The sequence below is a fragment of the Chenopodium quinoa genome, unplaced genomic scaffold (assembly GCF_001683475.1).
Source record: "Chenopodium quinoa cultivar QQ74 unplaced genomic scaffold, ASM168347v1, whole genome shotgun sequence".
Lineage (NCBI taxonomy): Eukaryota > Viridiplantae > Streptophyta > Magnoliopsida > Caryophyllales > Amaranthaceae > Chenopodium > Chenopodium quinoa.
In genome coordinates this window covers 464402-484982 of record NW_018742589.1, presented here as the reverse complement: position 1 = coordinate 484982, position 20581 = coordinate 464402, and the positions used below count along the sequence as shown (strand labels likewise).

At 42.9% G+C, this 20581-nt stretch overlaps 1 protein-coding gene across 1 annotated transcript in view; it reads left to right on the top strand.

Moving 5' to 3' along the window:
- LOC110721088 overlaps positions 1-20581 on the top strand; it is a 44332-nt gene that overhangs the window by 3758 nt on the left and 19993 nt on the right. The window lies entirely within an intron of this gene.

Sequence of the window (20581 nt, the reverse complement as noted above, 5' to 3'; positions counted from 1 at the left end):
CAAACATTAAGAATGATTGAAAAAGTCAAACATTAAATTATATAGCTTCATATTGCCCTATTACAAGTTTACAACCTTAGTTTGGGGTAATGACGTAATGTTCATGGTACAAATAAAGAAAGTAAAATTGCAGTATCAAGGATTGAACTCTAATCTGTTGTATATAAGCTCATGTCAGTTGAATGATTGTTGTAATAGTCCCGTGGATTGTAAATTATATTTAATCATTCTGTACTTATTAAAAAATAAGAGATGAAATGAAATACCGTGGGATTTGATCCCGCATTCACGAGGCTCTACAAATGCTACTTTGACCTCTGATCCATTTCATTTGGTATAAATCATTATGCACAAAATAATCTATTTGAATGATTTTTTTTTTTTGAAAAAAAAAATAAAAATAAAATTGGGGGGACAACTGTCCCTCCTTGTTCCATGTTGGCTCTGCCAGTGGTAGGATGTCTGGAGTCATTTTTACAACACTGTCGTTGGATAAGCTCTTCCTCTTTTCTTTGTCAAACTTGGTGGATGTCATGCCTATTTTATTGGGTGCTCTGTGCCTAAGGTTGAACAGAATTCAGTTTAGAGTGTCATACAAAGTCTATGCTAAGATGTTGGCTAGCATATATGTTTAGTATATATTTGCATAGTAAGTCTGCTGTATGGAGTAATGTTTATAAAGACCTTGTATGTGTTGTTCTCCAGAATACTCCTTTTAGGATACTATCATTTCTTGATTCGAATCTTAGTTCTTTGTCTTAACTAAGTACGTAGACCAAGGCCAACCAAAGTTCATGATTTGGTCATTTAACTCCCATGAACATTCATATTATGATTCAATTTAGGAGTCCTGCTAGCATATTCTCTTGGATGATTTGACTTTATACTGTGCTTGTGACCTTGAGAGATTTGTAAGCATATGTTGTCCTTTTCATGTTATATGAAATTATGAACATTATAGAAGGAAATTTTGAATTCATCTCATGGAAATTTCTTTTTGCTCTATGTTTCTTACCTCCAATGTAGAACCTATGTTGTACAAAAATGGATACGGGGACAAAAACGGCACTGGTCTGGAGACGGGGTACGGCAAAATCAAAATTTCGAAAAACGGGTACGACAGTAGTAGTGCTGTCAATTCGGGTAAACGGGTCGGGTTTGAGTGGGTCGGGTCAACTCAGTCGGGTCAATTCATATTAATTCCATAACTTATGCGGGTCATGCTTGAGTCGTGTCACGTCGGGTCATACTTCTTATCGGATTTGGGTTGGGTTTAGGTCGGGTTACATTCGTGTCGGGTGAACAATGGGTCGGGTTTAATTCGGGTTTTCACGGATTAAAACGGGTTAAGGTAATTCTCGGGTTCGAGTCGGGTTCGGTTCAAGTCAATAATTTGCAGGTTAGAATCAGGTCAGGTCATTCTCGGGTTTGAGTCGGGTTTGGTTCAAGTCATAAATTTGCGGATTATAATCAGGTCAGGTCATTTTCAAGTCGGGTCCATTCTCGGGTTCAAGTCGGGTTCGGTTCAAGTCAATAATTTGCGGGTTATAATCAGGTTGGGTTATTTCCAAGTTGGGTCATTCTTTGATTCAAGTCGGGTTATGTTCAAGTCAATAATTTGCAGGTTACAATTAGGTCGGGTCATTTCCAAGTCAAATCATATTCGGGTTCAACTGACTATAAATAAATAATTATCATTTTTATCAAGCTAATTATTTTCTTTGACTATAATATATATGGCAATATACTAGGGAACTATAGTTTACAATTTAGGAAGATAATTATCACCTTTGACCATACAACAAATATATAATATATTTAACTCTTAAATTTGAGGATGATGCTCCTTTCTTTTGCTGCCTGGACAACTTGGTTTCCCTAGACAAAATGCTTTGATCAACAATAATAAGGTGGTCTAAATTACATGTAGGGTGATTTGACATCAGGTGAGGAACAACTTGGGTTGAATTTAGGTTGGGTCAATAACAAGTGTTAATTTCGAGTCGGGTTAGAAACAGATTGGGTTGAATTTGGGTCAGGTCAATAACAAGTCAGGTTGATTTCGGGTCGGTTTTATAACAGGTTGGGTTTAATTCGGGTCAGGTTAGGAACGGGTCGGGTTGAATTCAGGTTAGGTTAGTAACAAGTCCGGTTAAATTCGGGTTTTGAAAGGTTAAAACGGGTTTGGATTAATTTCGGTTCAAGTCCGGTTCAGTGCAAGTTAATTAAATTGGCCGTTGTAAACTGGTAAATCTGTGCTAGTTGTAAACCGGTAAATCGGTGCAAGTTGTAAACTGTTAATTGGCCGTTTAAAAGCAAATTGAATGGTTCCACACACCCAATTGAACTCCCGGAGGATATAAGGGACCATGGCAAACATTTCGGCGTTTTTAAATTCCGGGCGAAAAAAGTAAAAAAATCCAAAATTGAAATATCCACGCTTTTTGAGAAATTTTGGAGGTTTCGCGGCCCGGTGTCGAAAAGGCTTGAGATTTTAGTGGATACATCTTGGGGCCATATAATGTTGTTTGGAACCATTTATGATCATTATTTGTTGTCATAAATGTTCGTGGTAGGCTTAACTTAATGAAATCGGTGCAAGTCGTAAAACGGTAAATTGGCTGTTTAAAGGCAAATTGGATGGTTCCACCCAACCAATAGGACTCCCGGAGGGTATAAGGGACCATAGTAAACATTTCGACATTTTTTCTTTCGGGATAAAAAAAATAGAAAAATTCCAAAATTGAAGACTAATATCCACACTTTTTGAGAAAATTTTGAGGTTTTAAAGCCCGGTGTCGAAAAGTCCTGAAATTCTAGGGGATATCTCTCGGGGTCATATAATGCCTATTGGAACCATATATGATCATTATTTGTTGTTATTAATATTTGTGGTAGGCTTGAGTTAATAAAATTGTGCAAGTTGTAAATCGGTAATTATATTGGCCGTTTAAAGGCAAATTAGATGGTCCCACTAACCCAATTGGACTCCCGGAGGGTATTAGGGACCGTGATAAACATTTCTGCAATTTTTATTTCCGCGTTAAAAATGTCAAAAAATTCCAAAATAGAAGTCTAATATACACGCTTTTTAAGAAATTTAGAAGGTTTTAGGGCCTGGTGTCGAAAAATCATAAATTTGAAGGGATACATCTCGGTGTCATATAATATCGTTTGGAACCATTTATGATCATTATTTGTTGTCTTAAATGTTCGTGGTAGACTGAAGTTTGTGAAATCGGTGCAAGTTGTAAAACGGTAAATTATCTGTTTAAAATCATGAAATTTGAAGGGATACATCTCGGTGTCATATAATATCGTTTGGAACCATTTATGATCATTATTTGTTGTCTTAAATGTTCGTGGTAGACTGAAGTTTGTGAAATCGGTGCAAGTTGTAAAACGGTAAATTATCTGTTTAAAAGCAAATTGGATGGTTCCACCCAACCATTAGGACTCCGAAGGGTATTAGGGACAATGGTAAACATTTCGTCAATTTTTATTTTCCGGCCATAAAAAGTAGAAAAATTCCAAAATTGAAGGCTAATATCCACACTTTTTGAGAAATTTTAGAGGTTTCAAAGTCCGGTGTCGAAAAGTCCTGAAATTCTAAGGGATATATCTCGGGGTCATATAATGCCTATTGGAACCATATATGATCATTATTTGTTGTTATTAATGTTCGTGGTAGGCTTGAGTTAATGAAATTGATGTAAGTTTTAAACCGGTAAATTAGTCGTTTTAAGGCGAATTGGACGGTTCCGCCAACCCAATTCGACTCCCGGAGCGTAGTAGGGACCATGGTAAACATTTAGGCAATTTTTCTTTAAGGGTAAAAAATAGTCAAAAAATTAAAAAATGAAAACTAATATCCACGTTTTTTGAGAAATTTTGGAGGTTTTAGGGCCCGGTGTCGAAAAGGCTTGAGATTTTAGGGGATACATCTAGGGGTCATATAAGGTCGTTTGTTACCATTTATGATCATTATTTGTTGTCATAAATGTTCGAGGGAGGCTTAAGTTAATGAAATCAGTGCAAGTTGTAAAACGGTAAATTGGTGTTTAAAGCCAAATTGGATGGTTCCACTCAACCAATAGGACTCCCGGAGGGTATTAGGGACCATGGTAAACATTTCGACATTTTTTCTTTGGGGCTAAAAAAGTTAGAAAAATTCCAAAATTGAAGACTAATATTCACACTTTTTGAGAAATTTTTAAGGTTTTAAAACCTGTGTCGAAAAGTCCTGAAATTCTAGGGGATATATCTCGGGGTCATATAATGCCTATTGGAACCATATATGATCATTATTTGTTGTTATTAATATTCGTGGTAGGCTTGAGTTCATAAAATTGTTGCAAGTTGTAAATCGGTAATTATATTGGCCGTTTAAAGGCAAATTGGATGGTCCCACCAACCCAATTGGACTTCCGGAGGGTAAACATTTCTGGAATTTTTATTTCCGCCTGAAAAATGTCAAAAAATTCCAAAATTGAAGTCCAATAATACACGCTTTTTAAGAAATTTAGGAGGTTTTAGGTCCCGGTGTCGAAAAATCATGAAATTTTAAGGGATACATCTCGGGGTCATATAATATCGTTTGGAACAATTTATGATCATTGTTTCATTAGTTGTTGTCATAAATGTTCGTGGTAGACTTAAGTTGATGATATCGGTGCAAGTTGTAAAACGGTAAATTGTCTGTTTAAAGGCAAATTGGATGGTTCCACCCAACCATTAGAACTCCGGAGGGCATTAGGGACAATGGTAAACATTTCGGAAATTTTTACTTTCGTGCCAAAAAAAGTAGAAAAATTCCAAAAATTGAAGTTCGAATCCCGGAGGGTAGTAGGGATCATGGTAAACATTTAGGCAATTTTTCTTTACAGGCAAAAAAAAGACAAAATTCAAAAAATGAAAACTAATATCCACGCTTTTTGTGAAAATTTTGAGGTTTTAGGGCCCGGTGTCGAAAAGTCTTGAGATTTTAGAGGATACATCTTAGGGTCATAAAATGTCGTTTGGAACCATTTATGATCATTATTTGTTGTCATAAATGTTCGTGGTAGGCTTAAGTTAATGAAATCGGTGCAAGTTGTAAAACGGTAAATAGGTTGTTTAAAGGCAAATTGGATGGTTCCACCCAACCAATAGCAATCCTGAAGGGTATTAGGGACCATGGTAAACATTTCGACAATTTTTACCTTCGGGCCAAAAAAAGAAGAAAAATTCCAAAATTAAAGACTAATATCCACACTTTTTGTGAAATTTTTTAGGTTTTATAGCCCGGTGTCGAAAAATCCTGAAATTCTAGGGGATATATCTCGGGGTCATATAATGCCTATTGGAACCATATATGATCATTATTTGTTGTTATTAATATTCGTGGTAGGCTTGAGTTAATAAAATTGGTGCAAGTTGTAAACCGGTAATTATATTGGCCGTTTAAAGGCAAATTGGATGGTCCCACCAACCCAATTGGACTCCCGAAAGGTATTAGGGACCGTGGTAAACATTTCAGCAATTTTTATTTCTACGCGAAAAATTTCAAAAAATTCCAAAAAAGAGGTCTAATATACACGCTTTTTAAGAAATTTAGGAGGTTTTAGGGCCCGGTGTCGAAAAATCATGAAATTTTAAGGGATACATCTCGGTGTCATATAATTTTGTTTGGAACCATTTATGATCATTGTTTGTTGTCATAAATGTTCGTGGTAGACTTAAGTTGATGAAATCGGTGCAAGTTGTAAAACGGTAAATTGTCTGTTTAAAGGCAAATTGGATAGTTCCACCCAACCATTAGGACTCCGGAGGGTATTAGGGACAATGGTAAACATTTCGACAATTTTTATTTTCGAGCTTAAAAAAGTAGAAAAATTCTAAAATTGAAGGCTAATATGCACACTTTTTGATAAATTTTTGAGGTTTCAAAGTCGTGTGTCGAAAAGTCCTGAAATTTTAGGGGATATATCTCGGGGTTATATAATGCCTATTGGAACAATATATGATCATTATTTGTTGTTATTAATGTTTGTGGTAGGCTTGAGTTAATGAAATTGGTTTAAGTTTTAAACCGGTAAATTGGTCGTTTTTAGGCGAATTGGATGGTTCCACCAATCCGATTCGACTCCCAGAGGGTAGTAGGGACCATGGTAAACATTTAGGCAATTTTTTTTAAAGGGCATAAAATAGTCAAAAAATTCAAAAATGAAGACTAATATCCACGTTTTTTGAGAAATTTTGGAGGTTTTAGGGCCGAGTGTCGAAAATGCTTGAGATTTTAGGGGATACATCTTGGGGTCATATAATGTCGGTTGGAACCATTTATGATCATTATTTGTTGTCATAAATGTTCGTGGTAGGCTTAAGTTAATGAAATCGGTGCAAGTTGTAAAACGGTAAATTGGCTGTTTAAAGGCAAATTGGATGGTTCCACCCAACCAATAGGACTTCCGGAGGGTATTAGGGACCACGGTAAACATTTCAACATTTTTTCTTTGGGGCTAAAAAAAGTAGAAAAATTCCAAAATTAAAGACTAATATCCACACTTTTTGAAATTTTTTTTAGGTTTTAAAGCCCGGTGTCGAAAAGTCCTGAAATTCTAGGGGATATATCTCGGGGTCATATAATGCCTATTGGAACCTTATATGATCATTTTTTTTTGTTATTATTATTCGTGGTAGGCTTGAGTTAATAAAATTGGTGCAAGTTGTAAACCGGTAATTATAGTGGCGGTTTAAAGGCAAATTGGATGGTCCCACTAACCTTGTTGGACTCCCAGAGGGTAGTAGGGACCATGGTAAACATCTAGGCTATTTTTCTTTACGGGCAAAAAAAGTCAAAAAAATTCAAAAAATGTAGACTAATATCCACGCTTTTTGAGAAATTTTGGAGGATTTAGGTCCCGGTGTCGAAAAAGCTTGAGATTTTAGGGGATACATCTTGGGGTCATATAATGTCGTTTGGAACCATTTATGATCATTATTTGTTGTCATAAATGTTCGTGGTAGGCTTAAGTTAATGAAATCGGTGCAAGTTGTAAAACGGTAAATTGGCTGTTTAAAGGCAAATTGGATGGTTCCACCCAACCAATAGGACTTCCGGAGGGTATTAGGGACCATGGTAAACATTTCGACATTTTTTTTTTGGGGCTAAAAAAGTTAGAAAAATTCCAAAATTGAAGACTAATATTCACACTTTTTGAGAAATTTTTAAGGTTTTAAAACCTGTGTCGAAAAGTCCTGAAATTCTAGGGGATATATCTCGGGGTCATATAATGCCTATTGGAACCATATATGATCATTATTTGTTGTTATTAATATTCGTGGTAGGCTTGTATTAATGAAATCGGTGTATGTTATAAAGCGGTAAATTGGTCATTTGAAGGCAAATTGCATGATTCCACCCACCCAATTGGACTTCCGGATGGTATTTGGGACCAAAACTGAAGAATAATTCCAAAAGCGCTGAGATTTTAGGAGATACATCTCGGGGTCATATAATGCCGTATGGATTCATATATGATCACTATATGTTTTCATAAATGTTCGTGGTAAGCTTGAGTTAATGAAATCGGTGCAAGTTGTAAACCGGTAAATTGGTTGTTTAAAGGCAAATTGGATGGTTCCACCCAGCCAATTGGACTCTTGGAGGGTATACGGACTACAGTAAACATTTCTGGAATTTTTATTTCCGCCCGAAAAATGTCAAAAAATTCCAAAATTGAAGTCTAATATACATGTTTTTAAAGAAATTTAGGAGGTTTTAGGTCCCAGTGTCGAAAAATCATGAAATTTTAAGGGATACATCTCGGGGTCATTTAATATCGTTTGGAACAATTTATGATCATTGTTTCATTAGTTGTTGTCATAAATGTTCGTGGTAGACTTAAGTTGATGATATCGGTGCAAGTTGTAAAACGGTAAATTGTCTGTTTAAAGGAAAATTGGATGGTTCCACCTAACCATTAGGACTCCGGAGGGCATTAGGGACAATGGTAAACATTTCGACAATTTTTATTTTCGGGCCAAAAAAAGTAGAATAATTCCAAAATTGAAGGCTAATATCCACACTTTTTGAGAAATTTTTGAGGTTTCAAAGTCCGGTGTCGAAAAGTCCTGAAATTCTAGGGGATATATCTCGGGGTCATATAATGCCTATTGGAACCATATATGATCATTATTTGTTATTATTAATGTTCGTGGTAGGCTTGTGTTAATAAAATTGGTGCAAGTTTTAAACCGGTAAATTGGTCGTTTTAAGGCGAATTGGATGGTTCCACCAACCCAATTCGACTCCCTGAGGGTCGTAGGGACCATGGTAAACATTAAGGCAATTTTTCTTTAAGGGCAAAAAAAAGTCGAAAAATTAAAAAATGAAGACTAATATCCACGCTTTTTGAGAAATTTTGGAGGTTTTAGGGCCCGGTGTCGAAAAGGCTTGAGATTTTAGGGGATACATCTTGGGGTCATATAATGTCGTTTGGAACCATTTATGATCATTATTTGTTGTCATAAATGTTTGTGGTAGGCTTAAGTTAATGAAATCGGTGCAAGTTGTAAAACGGTAAATTGGCTGTTTAAAGGCAAATTGGATGGTACGGAGGGTATTAGGGACAATGGTAAACATTTCGGAAATTTTTACTTTCGTGCCAAAAAAGTAAAAAAATTCCAAAAATTGAAGGCTACTATCCACACATTTTGAGAAATTTTTGAGGTTTCAAAGTCCGTTGACGAAAAGTCCTGAAATTCTAGGGGATATATCCCGGGGTCATATAATGCCTATTGGAACCATATATGATCATTATTTGTTGTTATTAATGTTCGTGGTAGGCTTGAGTTAATGAAATTGGTGCAAGTTTTAAACCGGTAAATTGGTCGTTTTAAGGCGAATTGGATGGTTCCACCAACCCAATTCGACTCCCGGAGGGTAGTAGGGATCATGGTAAACATTTAGGCAATTTTTCTTTACAGGCAAAAAAAAGACAAAAAATTCAAAAAATGAAAACTAATATCCACGCTTTTTGTGAAAATTTTGAGGTTTTAGGGCCCGGTGTCGAAAAGTCTTGAGATTTTAGAGGATACATCTTAGGGTCATAAAATGTCGTTTGGAACCATTTATGATCATTATTTGTTGTCATAAATGTTCGTGGTAGGCTTAAGTTAATGAAATCGGTGCAAGTAGTAAAACGGTAAATAGGTTGTTTGAAGGCAAATTGGATGGTTCCACCCAACCAATAGGACTCATGGAGGGTATTTGATTAGGGGATTTTTATCCACCAAGCGCCGTTTGACAAGTGGACCAACCAGGTTCCGCCACGTGTCCACCCATGCCAAATGGGACAACCGGCCATCAAGGCCCATTTCAGTCTAGAAGCCCGATCGGCCCTAGGTTTACCTTAAACCTAGAGAGTTGCACGCTTCCCAAGGCTATAAATACTCGATTAATCCTCATTAATCAGGGGACCGAATAATTAACGGAACGGAGGAGAAACATTACGGAACACACTAATAACCGGCTGATCTCGCTAGCAAAGCAGATTACCTACATTAAATACTCTCACCTAGAGAGACCTTACTACTTTAATTTCTGTATTAATTACTCCTTAATCAGGTACTAACTTGACCGTTGGAGGCGGAGCTCTCAGGAGTCTCCGTTATTTTGCAGGTACAGGCGTCCGGTTCCAGTCTCGGAATTGTAGCTCTCCCGCAGGACATCAGAAAACCCCAAAACATCTGGCGCCGTCTGTGGGGAGAGTACTTCAGAGATGGCATCCAAGTCTGTACCGACCCCAGAAGAGAGGCGTCCCCTAGACGACCCTCAAGTTCAGTCGGACCATGATACCGAAAGTGAATTTGAAGTTGAAACTCATACAGCTCCAGACGGGACCCTAAGGGCCCGCCGTACCCGTCATACTGAAATAAGGGAACGGGAGTATCTTCAAACAGGAAGCGAGCCAGCAGGCGCACCGCTTGCTCGGCAACAGCCGACTGATGGGTCTGCTCCCATCACAAGGAACGAACTCATGACCTTCATGAGGGGATTCAAGGGAGAGATCCAAGAGTTGATCAACAAAAAACCGCCTGCTTCAGTCAAAGAGCAGGCGGCCAAAAAACCTTCCACTTCACTGAAGAGGAAGCCAGTTCAAGGGCGAGAGGCGACTCCCCATCCTAAATCTAAGAAGCGGGAGCCGTCTGCTCTTGATTTCACAAAACTCCGTTATCCTACGGGAAATAGGAAACCGGTTCGTCATATTCAGGCGGACGGGTCAAAGCAAACGTTCACAGATGCTCGGCACCTGCTAGAGCAGAAGAAGAGTGACCGATTATCAGAGTCGGCTTCTACTTCAAATTTTCAGGACAGTTTGCGAAATGCCTCGATGAGGCCAACTCAGTCGTACCATGAGAGTCAGTCAGGCGGCACCTCCCGTCAGTCTGGCTTTCATAGTGCGCAGGCGGTACCAAATTTGCCATTTGTGCCGCAACAACAATATTTTATGCAGCCACCTCCATTTGGTGGACCTGCAGCAAAAAACGTCCAACCTATGGACTGGCAGCTACGGCTGCTTAGACTTGGTGAACAGCCGTCGGCCTTCTCCAAGGAAATTACTGAAGCCGCTCAGCCGGCCAAAGTAAAAAATGTTTTAGTAGGCGCCTATGATGGCACTACTAACCCGGAAGACCATCTGATGGCATTCACCAACCTGATGTACCTTCAAGGGTTGGATGATCCCACTTGGTGCAAGTGTTTCCTAGCAACTCTCAAGGGAATTGCACAGCAATGGTTCGGCAACCTGCCGACTGGTTGTGTAAACAGTTTCAGGACGCTTGCTTACTTATTTGCCTCCAACTTTGCAATGAACATCCCTGCGAAGAAAACGACCCTTGATTTGGGAACAATTCAGCAGGGTGAAAAGGAGGGGCTTCGTTCCTACATCAGGCGGTTCAACCTGATGAGAATACAGATTCAAGGGTTACCGGATGAGGTAGCTTATACTGACTTTTTTAGAGGTCTCAAAGACGGGTCTACCTTCAAATTTGATTTAGTTCGAAAAAGGGTGGCGACTCTTCAAGAGGCCTTGATTGAAGCAGAAGCCTATATACAGGCGACTGATCTGTGTACAATGAAACAGTCGGACGGGAAGAGGTTCGACAATAGAGAAGGACGACAGAAACAGTCGTCCAACAAAGATGAAAAAAGAAAAGGGGTCTGGGCGGCTGATTCCTCTAAACAGCCGGCCAAGAAGAAAAAGGAATTCAAACCATACTCCCCAAAGTATGTGTTTAACAAGGATAACCAGTTTATCCTAAAAGAAATAAAGGGACGGCTCTCAATTGAGAAACCGCTCCCCATGAAGGGTTCTGCGAGCAACCGGAACCAAGACAAAATCTGTGCTTATCATGATGACATTGGTCATCACACCAACGACTGCATTAGTCTCATGCGGTACCTAGACCGCTTGGCTGATCAAGGTGATCTTGACACTTATGTCAAGAAATCTACGGGGAATACTTCCTCAAAAAAGCAGTCGGCCAAAAAGAATCAACAGGCCGACAGTTCCGATACAGATGATGCAGTCGTCTACACCATTGCAGGCGGCTTCTCAGGAGGCGGCCCCACTATTAGGGGCAACAAAGATAATATAAGGCGGTTAGATGTAAATTCCGTTCACCAAGAACGACCGTCCAAATATACATTTCCTGAGATTGTCATCACTGAAGAGGATCTAGGAGGAATAAGGGGGCCGCATGACGACCCTCTCGTTATTGAATGTAAAGTGGCCAACCAGAGAGTTGGTCGAATCCTCATAGATACTGGGAGCTCTTCAGATCTCATCAGCAGCAAATGTCTGTCAAAACTGAAATATCAGACGGACTGCATACATCCGGCCTCCCACCCTTTAATAGGGTTTGGAGGAGGAGTCGTCCACCCACTGGGACGAGTTGATCTACCCGTCCGCCTGGGCGAAAAAGGGGAAGGACGACACATGGTAGTCCGATTCCTAGTTGTAGAGGAACTCTCTGCCTACAACATGATTCTGGGTCGCCCAACCCTGAATAGTGCCAAGGCTGTTATAATCCCGTCACTTATGCTGCTTAAGTTTGAAAGGGACAATGGAACAGTCGGCTCCCTAAGGGGAGATCAGAGGATGGCCCGAGAGTGCTATCTCTCGGATGTCAAACCCACTGCTAAGGCCACTGGGTCAAGTGGAGAAAAAACAGACCTTGACAATGTCAAGGAAAGTGCGCCTGTTCAAGAAACAGGCGACAGAAAAAGAAAGGCGTCCCAGACAGAGTCCGCCAGAAAGGCAAGAAAATAGCAATCATTGGCAGAGGACCGGCCGGATGAGTTCCGCCCTCAGCCGGCTGGTGAGCATACGGACCTGATATTAGACGACTCCCGCCCTGACCGAACAGTCAAAGTTGGGACGACTGCTCTGAGAAACCTTGGTGATGACTTTCACAACCTGTTGAAAGAATACAAGGACATCTTTGCATTTGAAGTCCATGAAATGCCAGGCATTAGTCCTGATCTGGCAGTACACAAACTCGCTGTGGATCCGAAAAAGAAGCCGGTACGGCAAAAGAAGCGGAACCATGGTGAAGAAAGAGGTCAGGCGGCCGCCGCCGAAGTCAAAAAATTACTTGATGCAGGGTTCATTCGGCAATGTTACTTCCCAAATTGGGTTGCAAATGTGGTACTTGTTAAAAAGCCGAATGGCACCTGGCGAATGTGTGTAGACTACACAGACTTGAACAAGGCGTGCCCCAAAGACAGTTACCCTCTGCCCAAAATTGATAACCTGGTCGACTCAACAGCCGGCCATGCCTTGATGAGTTTTATGGACGCCTATTCTGGTTTTCATCAAATTCCTTTGTGGAAGAAAGATCAGGAGAAGACGGCCTTCGTCACTGATCAGGGATTATACTGCTATACGGTCATGCCGTTTGGTCTTAAGAATGCCCCGGCTACATTCCAACGAATGATAAACACAGTGTTCTTTGATCAGATTGGGAGAAACGTCGAGGCATACATTGATGATATGATTGTTAAGACTAAACTTCAGAAAGATCATCTGACGGACCTCCGAGAAACTTTCGCCACACTCAGGCGGCACCATGTCATGCTCAATCCCAAGAAATGTGTATTTGGAGTTGAGTCTGGGAAATTTCTCGGATTCCTTATCAACCAGAGAGGAATAGAGGCGAACCCTGAGAAGGTACAGGCGGTCATTGACATGCAGTCGCCTCGTACCGTCCGAGAGGTTCAGAAGTTAACAGGTTGTCTGGCGGCCTTGGGAAGATTTCTAAGCCGATCAGGCGACAAATGCCTATACTTTTTCCAGGCAATTAAGAAAAAGGCAAGGTTTGAATGGGGGCCGGATGCTGAGGCCGCCTTCCAGAAATTAAAGGTTCACTTGCATTCCTTGCCAAGGCTGGTCAGCCCTTTGCCCAAAGAAAATCTCTACATGTACCTGGCCGTCTCTGATCATGCGTTAAGCGCGGTGCTCCTTGCTGAAAGGGACGGCTGTCAACTTCCGGTCTACTTTGTCAGTCACGTACTGAAAAATGCCGAGTTGAGGTATCCCCTAGTGGAGAAATTTGGTCTTGCACTCTTCATGGCTGTTAAAAAATTGAAGCCCTACTTTCTGGCACATGCAGTCGTCGTGTATACCGACCAACCGATCAAACGGCCCCTTACCACCATGGAGTCCTCCGGACGAATGATCAAATGGGCCATAGAAATGCAGAGTCTCGAAGTTACTTTCGAGCCTAGAAAAGCAGTGAAGGGGCAAGCCTTTGCTGACTTTATTGTAGAGATGACTCGTCCTCCTGACTCTCAAGTTCCAGACCAAGTCTGGAAGGTATATGTGGACGGAAGCTCTACTTCAAACGGTTGTGGAGCAGGCGTCGTATGTCAATCTCCAGAGGGCGACAGGTTCGAGTATGCTCTACGCTTCAGTTTCCAGGCTTCAAACAATGAGGCAGAATATGAAGCTTTACTAGCCGGGATCCGCATGTGTAAGGCGGCCGGGGCAAGGAAAATAGACGCCTGTTCTGATTCACAACTGATAGTGAGTCAGTACAATGGCGAATACGAAGCAACACATCCGGCCATGATCAAATATTTACAGGCGGTCCGACAAGCAGTCGGCTCCCTTGAGGATTTCCATCTGATCCAAGTACCGAGATCAGAAAACAACCAGGCAGATGCACTCTCGAAATTAGCATCATCCGCCTCCTCCGATACTCCTCGAACTGTGTTTTGGGAAGTAATGGAGAAGAGAAGCATCGAGGAAAATCCTATTGGAATTCTAGACAGAAGCTCAACCTGGATGGATTCAATCAGGGCATATCTGACAAACGGTACACTGCCGGATGATCCTCAACAGGCGGCATCACTGAAAAAACGAGCCTCCTGTTTTGAAATGATACAGGGGGAACTGCACAAGAGGGGGCACCTTCAACCCTTCTTAAAGTGTGTTACTCCTGAAAAGGGACGAGAGATACTAGATGATCTTCACTCTGGTTTCTGTGCTTCCCATATAGGTGGTAGGATGCTTGCTCAAAGGGCAAGGCGGCAGGGCTACTTTTGGCCTACTTTGGAAGCAGATGCAATGGAGATGGTGAAAAAATGTGACAAGTGCCAAAGGTTTGGCAAATTAATTCACCGTCCGGCTACTGACCTCACTACCATTCACAGCCCACTACCGTTTGCTAAGTGGGGCATGGACATTCTGGGTCCATATACGCCTGCTACAGGCGGCAGAAGGTATATACTTGTTGCCGTTGACTACTTCACTAAATGGGTAGAGGCGGAGGCTGTAAAGGGAATCAAGACGAAAGATGTAATTTCATTCATTTGGAAAAACGTCATCACTCGGTTCGGGGTTCCCATGTCTATGGTTTTTGATAATGGTCCCCAATTTGAGACGCCTGTTCTCAAAAGCTGGTTGGGAGACCAAGGAATTGGACATTACTTTGCATCTGTCGGCCGTCCACAAGCAAACGGCCAGGTAGAAGCCTTTAATAAAATCATCTCAGACGGTCTCAAGAAAAAAATTGAACGAGCAGGCGGCCTATGGGCAGATGAACTACCACATGTTCTTTGGGCCATTAGGACGACTGAAAAAGGGGCGACTGGAGAAACTCCATTCCTCCTAACTTATGGTGCAGAAGCTGTTCTTCCAATAGAACACTACGAGCCGACTCTTCGAGTAATGCTATATGACGAAGAGGCAAACTGGGAAGCTATGCGCCTGGCATTAGACTCACTTCCTGAAAAGAGGGGCAATGCTGTTTTGCGCCATGAAATCTACCGCCTGAGAATGACTAGATCATACAACAAAAAAGTGCACAGGCGTCCACTCAAAGTAGGGGACTTTGTACTTAGAAAAATGGAAGCAGTTGGTAGGGCTAACGAGTCTGGCAAACTAACTCCCAACTGGGAAGGACCCTACCGAATCTGTGCGGAAGTCAGGACGGTACCTACCGTCTGGAAACACCAGACGGACAACCGTTGCCTCGAACTTGGAATGTAGATAACCTTAAGAAATATTTCTTTTGAATGATGTAAAGTAAAGAGCTACTTAATAAAGTTGGCACTTACTATTCAATTTTGTATTACGAGGGGCATGCCGTCTGTACCTTTACAGTCGGCTACTCTCCATTGAGTTTCACTCTTTATCTTTACAGGGGCATGCCGTCTGTTCCATTACAGTCGGCTACTCTCCCTCGAGTATTTTACTCACAATACTTAGCTAAAAAGTTTAGGGCCTGGCCGATCCTGTAACTAACAGGCGGCTACCCTTCTTTTACTTAGCACATACGTTCACCAAAAAACATACCAAGGCCACTGGCCGAATGATCAGACCAGGCGCCTAGTCAACTGATCTAACTTTTAAAAACTAATCCGACCTGTCCCAACATTATAGCAGGCGTCCGGCGGCATCCATTCGGATGAAATTCGTCGCAGAGAGCAGCTCCCTTTTGGGTGGAACATTGTTCTATAAACTAATTACACGGCACCTATACGACTGTCCCAAAGGGCAACCACGTAGCCGTTTTTGAGACAAGGATAACTCTATCACTAACCAAACCAGTGGTAGCAGTTGACATCTGAGTCAGATGACCGCCTGTATTACTTGGGATAAATGCAGGGGGTACCTATTGAGTTAATAGCCAACAAACATTGGCGAATCAAGGGGTCTAGCCGGCCTACGCCGCCTGGTACCTCTACTTCTCAAACAAAAGTGACGGCGACTGAGTAACTCCAAAGTTAACTCATAGTCACTCCTTCAAATTTGGTATGGAACCTAAAAAGTTTGAGTCGTCCGCCTGTTTTATACAAACAAGGGCACTCGAACCCCTATTCCTACTGGATAACCTATTGAGTAAATAGCCAACAAACATTGGTAAATCAAGGGGTCTAGCCGGCCTACGCCGCCTGATACCTTTACTACTCAATCAAGATTGTGACGAAGACTAAAGTAACTCCTATGTTAACTTAATAGTCACTCAAACTTAGTACTGAGCCTAAAAGGTACGAGTCGTCCACTTGTTTTTAATAAACAAAGGCTCTCAACCAATACTCTTGCTAGGTTAACAAATAACAAATTAGAGGCCAACATTGGCAATAAAGGGAAACAACCGGTACCCGCCGCTTGTTTTCCTACTTAAATTCCTTGGCTACTTGGTAATTCTATTTACTTGGTCAAATTGAATAAAGAGTTCGAATACCGATTGATTAAATGGCCGACTGATCATCTATCCTGGAAACAGACAACCAGTCGTCCAGGGGCATAGGCGGCATACTTACTATTTGTACCTGTCTTAACGTTCGGCCATACACAACAGTCTGTCTAGTGAGCAAATTTCAAATACTTAGACAAATTTGAACAAAAACAAAAACTTTGATTAAAATGAGCCGGCCATAAAAAGACCAGCAGAATATTCAAAACCCCGGCCCCCTGGCCGGGTAATTACAAAGCAAACGGCACGCAGGCCGTGAAAAAAAAAAATATACTTAAAGCTTAAGAAGGGGCAGTTCAGTATCAGCAGCAGCCGCCTGGTCAGCACTCTTCTTGCTGGACTCGGCCTTAGCTGCATCATCTTTTGATGCCTTACCCCCAAGTGGCACAAGCGCCACAACCGGCTCTTCCTCCTCCAACGCAACGTCCATCGCCTCTTCTTCAGCAGCCGCCAGGATCTGTTGATTATATATTTCCGAACACTGGCGGTACGTTCTTTCCCATGAGGCAAAGTCGGCACTGGGGAACAGTCGTCCCCAGGTCATGCGTTGGATTTGGGCGGAGTCTTCCACCATCTCCCGGACGAGCTCTTGTTTCTCTTGCTCGGCCTTGTCCGAGAGCTCTTGGGTAAGACTCTTCTCCTGGTTCACCAGGCGTTCTTTTACGTTAGCCAAAGATTTCTCCATGGCTTCGTAAGAGTGCATTTTCTGACGAAGGGGCTTCAGCTCGGCTTTAAGTTTGGTGACGGTCCCCTCCAGCTCGTCAACCTTCTTTTGGGCCGCCTCTAGCTGAGCCCGAACAGCGGCGGTCGCCTGCGCCTGATAATAAAGAAGATCAATGGTCAGTACTTCATTTTGGGCAATTTGAAACATTGCCTTATCACAGCTGGAGGCGGCCATAGCCTTTGCGGCCTTTACCTCTTTGTTTTTCCGATCAATCGGCTTGCGAAGGCTGTTGACTCGGAGCAGGGCCTAAGTACAAAGAAAAACAGGCGTCAGTTTCCAATCATAAGGGTTAACAGGCGTCCTGGAACTTCAAAAGGGTATACCTCAGCTAGGATCCCCGAAATTCCATCGAGGTCAAGGGTGCCGGCACCCTTGACCGCCTCCCTGTCAGAGGGAGGAACTACTTTAACCATTGACTTGGCTACCTCAACCAAGTCAAGTCCCTGGGGGCCGGCTGCATTAAGCAGAAGGAAAAACAAGTTAGACCTAATCAAGAAGGAAGCAAGAGTGAGTTTTTACAAGCAAGTGTCCATACATCTAGGCGGCCCCGCCTGGGTTTTTGAAGAAGTGGCCGGCTGCTTCTCAGCCGCCACTGTTTTCCTGGAAGACCCAGGAGAGCTTGCAACAGTCGTTCTCCGGGCCTTGGGGTCCGGCTGTTGCGAGGAAGAAGCCCTTGGAGTGCCAGACTGAAAACAAAAAGAGTTAGTATATGCATAATACAACTTAAAGGGGAGAGTTTTCAAAGCTTACCAAGGGTGCCTCCTTGCTGGGGGAGTCGGCGTACGACTGCTTCATTAGCGAAACCCGCAGCATGGCCGCCGCAGTCTTAGATGCTGTTATTTTACTCATGGCGTCGGCTGAAAGAAATAAACAGCAAAGTTAGTAAAAATCCCAAGTAAAACAAGGCGTGAAAAAACAGAGTATTCGTCAGGCCGGCTACCTCTAGAGCACCGACTGCCGAGGCCACAGGCGGCCAAGAAGTACTCATCATAGAGCCACTTGAAGCTCGGGACGCAGTGTAGGGGTACTTGCTCTCGTACCCCTGAAGTAGAGTTCACCCTAGTCTCTACTTTGAAGAGTCCTTTGTCTAGGATCTCTCTTTTAGCCTTTGGGGAACAGGCGGCATGCTGCGGCCGCCTGCAAGAAGAGGCGGATCCCTGTTCCACTTGTTAAAACGTTTGTTCAGGCTCCGTGTCTGAACTCTCGATAATAAGGAAGGTGTTCCGCCAATCCTTCCATTTGTTTGCCTTACCTCTCGTCATGAGGTAACCCTGTGGCTTGTTAGCTGATACCAGCCGGTACCTCCCGACTTAGGGGTCCGGCTGAGATAGTTCATGTGGGCGAAAGCCTCAAAAACTTGGCTCCACCCCGTTCAGTTCGCACCCGGCCACATAGCCGAGTACGTTTACCCAAGAGTTGGGGCTAACTGCCATAACCCCAGATCATACCCATCTAAAATCCGCTGAACAGCCGGATGTAATGGGAAGCGCAGACCAGCTTTGATGGCCGCCACATAGCAGCCAAAACAGCCGTCACCATAGCTGGTACCAGCCGGCCAGACGACAGTATCTTCTGGATCCGGCACAAACAGTAAATACTCCGGGCCCATTTTGTGGTTAGCAATAAAGCTCGCCACGTTGTCTCGCATGGTTGCGATCCGGCCCCGGGGCACCCTGCAGTAGTAGGGGGTGTTTTCCTCTCTGTAAGAGGCGGACGGCTCTGCCCAATTATCCCCCTTCTCCACTGCATGGGAACTTCTCGCCTCTTGTAGGCGGTTATGTTTTTCTTCTGAGTCAGAAGAACTATGGTCAGAAGAACTATGGTCAGAAGAGCTGGAATCGGACTCGTCCCCTGACGAGTCCGAAGAGGACGACGCCTCCCCTCTCCTAGAGGGGCCCGCCTCCTCTCCCTTAGAAGGAGCAGAAGGTAAATTAGACATGTCCACGGTTAGATGAGAAGGGAACACCTTGGTCCCTCTCTCAGAACTGTCAGCTTGACAGTCGCCTCGTTCCACATCTGGCGCCTGGTCAGATGTTTTCGCTAAGGAGTACCCTTTGGGAGAGCCGTCTGAGTTTGATATTCTAGCAGTCTTTTTTGTTCTGGCCATCACGTTCTGCATAGACACAGATTCAGTCGGACTTTGTATAGAGGGCAAAGATGGGTCCAGAAAAGGGCAGGCGGCACTCCTAGTCCTAGATTCAGCCGTCCCCGGTGACCGGCTGATCACTAACTTTAGGGCGTGTCGTTGTGCTTCCATGGTGCCATTTCAAAAAATAAAAAGAAAATTAAGAGTAAGAGAACTGAGTTACCTGAACGGATGACAGTTGATGAAGTCCTGAAAGTTCGGGTCAGTCGGCTTGTCAGAACAGGCGGTAGGCAGAAAAAGTCCGAAAATGTCAGAGCAAGTTCAGGGGTCCGAATGTTCTCGCAAAAATTCTCAAATGTGAAAAATGACCGAAGTCAGCACTTCCTTTTATAGGCAAAATGAGAAGGCGAAGGGTCGCTTCCGAATTCAAATTTGGGCGGGAGAATCTCCCGGCCGTCTGCAAGGTGACACCTGTAACGGGCCGTCGCCTGTCACCGTGCGACACCTGTCACAGGCGACACGTGACCAGTCGCGTGCACCTGTGAGGGGCAAATGATTAGGGGATTTTTATCCACCAAGCGCCGTTTTGAACAAGTGGACCAACGCAGGTTCCGCCACGTGTCCACCCATGCCAAATGGGACAACCGGCCATCAAGGCCCATTTCAGTCTAGAAGCCCGATCGGCCCTAGGTTTACCTTAAACCTAGAGAGTTGCACGCTTCCCAAGGCTATAAATACTCGATTAATCCTCATTAATCAGGGGACCGAATAATTAACGGAACGGAGGAGAAAACATTACGGAACCACACTAATAACCGGCTGATCTCGCTAGCAAAGCAGATTACCTACATTAAATACTCTCACCTAGAGAGACCTTACTACTTTAATTTCTGTATTAATTACTCCTTAATCAGGTACTAACTTGACCGTTGGAGGCGGAGCTCTCAGGAGTCTCCGTTATTTTGCAGGTACAGGCGTCCGGTTCCAGTCTCGGAATTGTAGCTCTCCCGCAGGACATCAGA